General features: G+C 47.8%; 1 protein-coding gene across 6 annotated transcripts in view; it reads right to left on the bottom strand.

The window, feature by feature from the left end:
• TNC (tenascin C) overlaps positions 1 to 7,605 on the bottom strand; it is a 93,777-nt gene extending 86,172 nt beyond the window's left edge. For 2 of the 6 annotated variants that reach the window (XM_022578915.3, XM_089913662.1), the window contains exon 1: positions 7,264 to 7,605. The gene's annotated coding sequence lies outside the window, so the exon portion shown is untranslated. The remainder of the gene's footprint in view (positions 1 to 7,263) is intronic. The other 4 variants (XM_089913663.1, XM_022578918.2, XM_022578917.3 and 1 more) reach the window with 4 other exon arrangements.
• Positions 7,606 to 8,174: the final 569 nt, after the last annotated feature.

The raw sequence follows: 8,174 nt of genomic DNA on the forward strand, positions 1-8,174 counted from the left end.
GTAGGGTAATTAATGTGTGTTGTTCTAAATGATCCAAGTTTTGTGGGAATTTGTTGTGCAACGATAGATCGCTAATACAGAGGACTCCTTGGCTCAGTTTATGTGTGCTAAAGCTGTTCAGAGAATAAAAATCTGCTAATTTTTCCTTTCTAAAGAATGTATTAACTCTGATATTTTTTACACTGCCCCCATCTTCTAAGAGCACAAGAGAAGACCTAGGACTCAGTGCTGACCCTGTTGCCAAATGGCATGAGATCTTAGAAGGACTTTTTTTTTCCCTTCTCTGTGTCTCCGTTTCACCATCTTTAAAATGAGGGAAGATAAACTAGGCCAGCGGTTTCCAAAACTTTTTTTTTTGGCCGCAGAACTCTTTCATCAAATGATATTTCACGAGGAGGCTCAGTGCATAAAACAGATAAAAGAGGAGGGGCTTTAGTTGAAATGAGGTTGAGTGCTTGGCCTCCCCATCTCTCCACGGCAGCCCCCTAATATCTCGGAAGAGCCTTTTAAGTCTGGTCTCCAAGCCCCGGGCTTGGAGGTTACCAATGAGCCCTTTCAGTTTCAACATTCTATGGGTTGAAGGGAATTTTTTTTAAACACCCTACCTATAAATTGGAGCATTCTTCTGTGACATCTCCGCATAGAGCTACCTCTGTGTGACCATCCCAGGACCCAGGGCCTAAGTTCCTCGGAGAGCAGGCCCCTTGCTTGGGGGCAGCACTAAAGGTGTCTCTGCCCACCATGAGCCACCTCCCCAGCAGGGGGAGCTGCTTAGGTATTTGCCTCTACTGGACTGTCTGTTCCCTAGGTGGAAAGTCATGGCTTCCTCGTCTGGTTGTACTCATGGGCTTTATTATTGTTGTTGTTGTTTTGTATCTGGGTGCCTACCCTGGGCGCAGTGTTCCTGAGGGTCTCTGGCTGACAGGGAGTTCAGTGCTGCTCTAGGTTCTGTTGCGCTGGCTGTGGTGTGTCGCTTCTGCAGTGAGGTTACGCGTGTGCATATTGCATGAAGTGCCTAGCAGAGTTCCCAAGGGCACTGCTATTAGCCAGGCTTTCCCTGGGTGGCATCCGTAGGCACAGAGCTTTCAACCAAAATATACTGACTTGCACTCAATATTCAGTCTGCCATCTTTTTTTCTACCTACCAAATATTTTACCCAGAACACATCCCTGGGTGGTTAAATTTAACCTCTCCAAAGTATCCCCTTGCCTAATGTCTATCACTGGCAATTCTCGTATTTGTATTAAGCATCACCCTCTCTACTGAACCACCCTTTAAAAATGTGACTCTTCCTCTAGCAAGTAGCCTGCTACCTCTATTCTCATCTGGAAAATGGGAATAATACCTGAATACCCAATGACACAGCGGAAGAAGTACAGTTCTGGGAGTTAGGCAGTTTTGGGAGTGCCTGGAGAGGAATCCCAATACCACCACTTTCTGCTTTGTGCAAGTGACAACCTTTTGTGGCCTCAGTTTACTTAACTGTGAAATAATATTTGGTTGCTGGGAAAATCTGAGAGTGATGCACAGAAAAGTTATTTTATACATTTATAAATTCATTAGAATCCTGCTTTATTAAAACTATCTGGGGGGCTTCCCTGGTGGCGCAGTGGTTGAGAGTCCGCCTGCCGATGCAGGGGACACGGGTTCGTGCCCCGGTCCGGGAAGATCCCACATGCAGCGGAGCAGCTGGGCCCGTGAGCCATGGCCGCTGAGCCTGTGCGTCCGGAGCCTGTGCTCCGCAACGGGAGAGGCCACAACAGTGAGAGGCCTGCGTACCAAAAAAAAAAAAAAAAAAAAAAAAATCTGGCACGTGAAAATGCTTCATTCACCATAGGACACAGTTCAGAAGCCAAGCGGTGTTGCGCTATTGTTCATTTCCGTTAGGACAGCAGAGTTTCTTCAACAATACCTTTCTGAGGACCTGATACCTGCCAGCAGGTAGCTAACCTCTGGGGAGAATGAGCTCCAGCACACAGGGCTCCTGCCTCACTGATGATCTTGGCCTCAATGGCGTACAGTCAGGTGGGGCAGGGGAGAACATCGTCAGCGCAGTTATGATGTGCCGAGGTCAGTGGGGGGAAGCACAGAGCCTCTGCAGGAACTGTCAGAGGGGTGTGTATGCCCATCTGCAGGGCAAGCACTTGCTTATGTGTGCGTATGCTTCATGTCTCAGGCTGGCAGGAGGGCTTCACCCTCCTGCGGCTTCCAGCCCAGTAGGGGAAACATAGTTCACTTGAAATCATACACTACTTATTTAATTACCGTTTCTGCAGGAAGTGGGCCCTGAAGGAGCAAGTTGGAGAGAGCTGCAGTGGCCACCTGCTGGAGATAACACTAAGGTCTGAAAGACACGCCTCTGACTCTTTCTGGGCTCCGCTCTGTCCAGCCCCGTCTGTTGTCAGAGATGAACAGAATTTCAGTGTGGAGTGTGACGGTTATAACCACTTGCTCAGGACTTGGAAGTGAGTTTGAGTTCTGGCTCCGGCAATCACCCTCTGAGCGGCCTTGGGGAAGCTACTTAAACTTTTCCAGCCCTAGGTTCCCTAGGTTTGAATTCGGGGGGCAGTTACACTTGCTAGAAGCAATTGTTGCTGATTAAATGGCATAATGCCTGTAGAGTACTCAGCAAATATTAGTTATTGCCATCAGCCCCTCCCTGAAAAACGTTTTAGACACGTTCACGTAGAATTCGGTAGCAGCCAACTCACCTCCTCCAGGGTAAGAGTTGGTCAGTGGTTAATTCTGAAACAAGCTGTCTACTTTCAGAGTTTATGAAATATCTCTGGCTGTTGACATAGGGGAAGTTCAAGGACCAACCAAAGCTATTTGAGTTACCATGGCTGCATAATTAAGGGCCTGTGAATTTCAGGATATTTCAAAAAAAAATCTGAGACAACTTGGCATGAAATGATTTTTTTTCATTTTCACTCACAAATAGACTAAAAATACACATGGAAGGGATTTTCCATTCACAATCTGCTTTCAATGTGGGCATTTGAATTTTTTTCCGTGATGGAGGGTCAAAGGGAGTGATGAAGTATTGAACTTAGGTTGTTGCTAAAGTTAAGGAGAGGCAGGAAAAATGAGACAACAGAGGAGGAAACAGAACAAGGCTTCAGGGCATAACTGAAAAAAATAGTCTGGTCACCAGGGTTAGAATCAGGTAGGCGCATAGGCTTTTCTCCTCTGCTGAGAAGGTCATAGGGTGTGTAGAACCCCTTATGGTAGGTAAGGCCACCGCTCTTTGTCTCGGATGGAATTATTGCCTATAGTTTGCAGGAGTTTGGAGGGGTTTCCTTCTTGGAAAGGAGCCTTCATCTAATGTTTCCCACATGTTGAAGGTGTTCGTACTAGCCTGGGATTAAATTCAAGGGGATTCCCTGTGATGTTAAAGTGAGAAGTGATTGAACCATAGCCCAGGGGGACTTGTGGCTCAGAGCTTACAACCATTTCCTGGCCATCCTGGGATTCACTGCCCCGAGGCTGGGCACACTGATTTCAATTTATCTCCCAATCAGCTCTTTTAAAACCAGATGCTCCGTTCACCTGGCTCTCAGAGAGGGTGCAGGCACAGGTACAGCCCTGCTTTCCCAGTCAGAGCTCCCACCTGTCAAGCTCGGCCAAGGGTGGCATGAAACTCAGCAGTAATGACCTGACTGTTGCCTCTAGTGTCATTCTTCTCTCTCTCGGGGCTTGAAATTTGAACGTTTCTGTTTCCAGGCAGAGAATTTTGCCACCATGAGCTGACCTTTTCTGAGCACCATGAAAAGTGATACACGCAGGGCTATTCTGCAAAATCAGTAGACACCGATGCCTGCTGAGGGCTTCTCTGCCATCTCGGCCAGCCACCGAAAGACATCGTTCAAGGTCCCACAGAGGTCCGCCCAGCTTGACATCAGGAGACGGTGCAGCATAAGGGAAAGAAGAGTAGGGTTTTGGTCCACAAGTTTGTGTTCAAAGCCAACTCTGCTTCCCTCTTATGGAAATCCTCAGACGCATCATTTTACCTCCTTGGGCCTTGATTTCTCTGGCCATAAAATGGGGCTAGTAATTTATAACTTGCAGTGTGAGAGTGAGAATTTGATGAGAAACCATAGGCAAGCCATCCTATCACATATGTGATATGTAGTTAACCTTCCACGTTAACTATTTTGAGTGTGTGTGTGTGTGTGTGTGTGTGTGTGTATTATCATCACAGAGGGGTCGTGTATTAAATCAGCTAAACGTTTGTTCCCTACTCCCTGCATTTCAAACTGCCGTGACTACAGCATGACTTATGTATTAAGCCAGCTGGATATTTTTTCCTATAAGAAAACATGGCTATTTGTAGAAATCCAGGGGGGAAGGAGAGAATAGGTGTTCATAGACCATTGTGAGCATTAGAAAGGGTAAGATTAAGGGGGATATGTTTTTCATTCCGACAGCTTGAATTCCCTTTCCAAATTCCATTCTGGTTATATGATCAGGCTACCGCTGCATTTATGGGTGGCCACAGTCTGGCTGGAGGGGCGGATTTAGTCAGAAAGAACGTTTTCTTCCCTTCTAAAGGCAGTTCAAGAAGCGGCAGCATTCAGAAGGAGCGTGGCGGAATGGGCCCTGATTTGGGGGTCACGGGGACCTGGGTCTGAAAACCGGCTCCATCCCTCTGAGTTCTGTTACTCATTCTCTCTGCTCTTCAGCCTTTGTCAGATAGGTACGGTCCCTTTCTCAGAGACCTGTGGCTATTTAGTAAGATGAGGTATACAGAGATTTAGAGCGTGGGTTCTCCGTATGATTTGTCTATTGCTATCATTACAATTAATTAAAAGAATCATTCTTTGCTAAGCATTTTAAACTCCCCACGTATATGTCTGTCTACCGTACTACTTGGGAAATTGCTCGGACTTCCACTGGACATGGAGGGGGCACAAATCCTTGTCAAAGTGCAGAATTGCAGCCTGAACGCACACCACCTGGCTTCATGATTTTTAACTGTGTTTTGTGTGTTCAGGATTCTGGGGAAATGTCCCAGAGGCTGAGAGCTGTGGGGTGAGTTTTAGAACCCTCCAGCCCCTGCTTCAATCAAATCGGGCCCACATTTACCTGCCATATATTAGGGTCTTGCCAATTCATTTCCATTTCATTTAATGAATATTTCCACTGCTAAAAGTAACTTTGAAAACCACTGTCTTAGAACATTAATCTTGGATAAGTCCTAGTAAATGGATAAGCAGGAAAACCAAGGAAAATCTCCATTTACTGAGCTCCTACTACGTGCCAGGTTCTGTGCGAAGTTTGATATACATATTATCTCACTTGAGGGTCACAAGCACCCTATGAGCTATAGATGGTCGTCCTCTTTATATGGGTGACAAAGCTGCCGGCTGGAAAGTTGGTCACTTCGGGCGGGGGAGGCAGTTACTGGGAGACGAGATAAGGAAGCTGGGTTTTGCAAAGCATAGAAAAAAATAATCTTTAACAACTGTAGAGTTTGGCAACCCCCCTCTCAATCCTTTTCCAATTCACATGGTTTGAGCAACTCAGAGAATATTCATATTCACTTTCTTTCCCCAAATGCCATCACCTCCCTGCAATGCACAGGTTCAGAGCACACTCACTTCCATCTCCTTCCAAGGGCTGGATGCACACAAGGCTAGCGAACATTTCACAGCTTTCAATAGCCCCGAACAAAGCTCTCCCCACTCCTGAGTTGGCCTTGCCACACTGCAGGACGAAGCAGGAAGCTGGCTGGGGTGGGCAGCAGGTTTTATTTCTAAAGCATATATGGGAAAACTCCATAAAAAAGGGGGAAAGGGTCCACAAAAACATGAAAAAGAGGCGTTCATTCTTCAAATGGGGCTCCCTGTCCAGCTCTCCCTCTGGACGGAACGCATTTCCACAGAGTCCCCCGGCAGCATGGCACTTTATAGCCGACAGCTTTAGAATCTGCAAATGCCCAAACTCAAACATGTACATCCAACCCAGGCTTCTCCCTTTTCTCGCAACCTGTGCTGACATAACCTCCAGCTTGTAAAATACAGCCAAGAATCTGACCTGCCAGATAGTGAGATGCCCTCAGACCTGGTGAGATAAAAAGACAGGGAGCGGGGGTATGGGGGCTGAGGAACACAGAAGAAACAATCCAAGATTGGCTAAGTGCCTCTTTTAACTTCCAAAGTGGTAGCAGTTTGGGGCAATGACAGCGACTACCCAGACTGCCAGTTCTTGAGCCCTCGCTCTTCCAATCTCTTTATATTTCGTGTTCTCATAATGACAACAGAAGTTATTGTCCCCATTTTAGAGAAGTGAAAACTGAGGCTCGAAGAGGTCACATATTTTCATCAGGGTCACATGTGTGGTGGTGGTGGGGACACTAAAAGGATCCCTGGCCTCAAAACCCAAGTTCCTAATCCCCTTACAGCACGGCTGGGAACAAGAAACCCCTGCGTTCCTTCCACCGTCGGCCAGGGGAGGTGTGCTTCCCATCCCTAGAGGCAATTGTTTCTCAGGGCTTTCTGCGATGAGAGATGAGGAAGGAGAGGTGATTCTAGAAAAATACGGGGTACTGCTGGCTCTAGCACCCCAAACATGCCCAGGTACCCAGCCCAGGGATCAATGAATCAGGAGGCATCCATGGGGAGTCCCCCGGCCCTTCAGACCAGAAGCCAGTGTCCACCACTCCTGTCTCCTAGTCTGCACTTTTCCACCTGGCCCTAGGAGTTACCTTCTCTGTTCTGTCCCCCAGCCCTCATTCCTTTCCATGTCTGACTACAAGGTGGATATTGGGGAACACAAGGATGGATACACAACCCTTTGTAAACTGTAAGGTAAAGGCTGTTGAGATGTAAAATTTTATTGTTCTTCTACCATCGTCTATCAGTCTCCCCCAACCCACCCCAAAGTAAGGCCATGAGCAAACTCCACTTTCAAACTCTACTTCCTTAACGCTCAAACAAAAATATTCACAGGTGAATCAGCCAGGTAGGGAGTTAAGAGTAAATTCTTACTTTCCCTCAGAAGAAGGACAGAGATAAAAACTTCCTAAAAAGTTCCTTGCACGTGGAACTATTCATAGAACTAAAACAAGCAGACAGAAATCTACAAGACTGGAAGGGGGCAAGTAGAAAACAAGTCAAGGTGCATCCGATCACAGCAAATACCCCATTTTGCCAGCAGCCAAGATAAAGCAAAAGTTTCAGAATTAGGACACCACAACCTATTTGGTCCCGGAAATGCAAACAGTGTATCACATCTTTGGAAATGGGATGAAACAGACTTACCTTTTTGGAGTTAGGAAAGACCTAGATCCTTGAGTGAACCAGCTCCATGGAATAAGTACCTGGATGTGAGCAGCGGGGCTCCCGGTGCGCTGCCCCAGTGTCACCCCGAGCCTGCTGTCTTTGTGTGGACAGGCGGGGGTGTGTGTGTCTGCGCGCGCGGGAGAGCTTGTGACAGTAGGCAGGCTGTGGCCAGTGCGGCCAGCTTTGGCTGGCTTATATAGCCAGCTCCTTCCTCTGTAATGGGACGCCTCGCCTCCAGACATCCTTTCCCACTTTTTCAGTTGGTGAATTAAAGGAACAGCCCTCCCAGCGGAACAGGGTTAGCTCATGAAAGACGCGCTCACTCCCTGCTCTCTGCCAGGAAAAGAACTTATTTGCATACAATTTACTGCAAAAGTAGGAATTCCCTCTCCCCTCGCCTCCTGCCCCGGGCTGGGAGCAGCTGTTAGTAAAGTGGGATTTTTGCTTTGCTCCGCAAACGCAAACGGTTTGGTTTTTCTAATTGTGAGACAGAAGCCCAGGGAGCGAGAGGGAGAAGAATCAGCAGCTCTGGCTCTCTCACCAGGCAGGCTGGAAACATGGAAACGAGACCGGGGGCTAGCCTGCCTGGGCGCTGGGTAGCAGCTACCCAGTGGCACCTCGGAGAGAGCAGAGGGGCTGAGCCGAATTCCTGGAAAGAGGAGATAAAGCCTTTCGGAAGCCTGGGGTGTTTGGGGTTCCTCAGGGCCAGCAGAGAGATAAGGGATTAGTTCTCAGCAGGTGGGAAGAGCACTGGGAACACAGATCAGTCCGGAGTCTCTTTTGGGGAGACAGCCACGGTCCTGTCCAGCTGCCTGGAGGCGGTATTGTCCCAGCCCCGGTGCACTACAGGGGAGCAGCTTTTTGACACTGAACATGCCCTGTGCCTGGTC

Source organism: Delphinapterus leucas, chromosome 6 (genome assembly GCF_059928025.1).
Source record: "Delphinapterus leucas isolate spDelLeu-1000000601 "Yukka" chromosome 6, BTC_Dleu_Yukka2, whole genome shotgun sequence".
Lineage (NCBI taxonomy): Eukaryota > Metazoa > Chordata > Mammalia > Artiodactyla > Monodontidae > Delphinapterus > Delphinapterus leucas.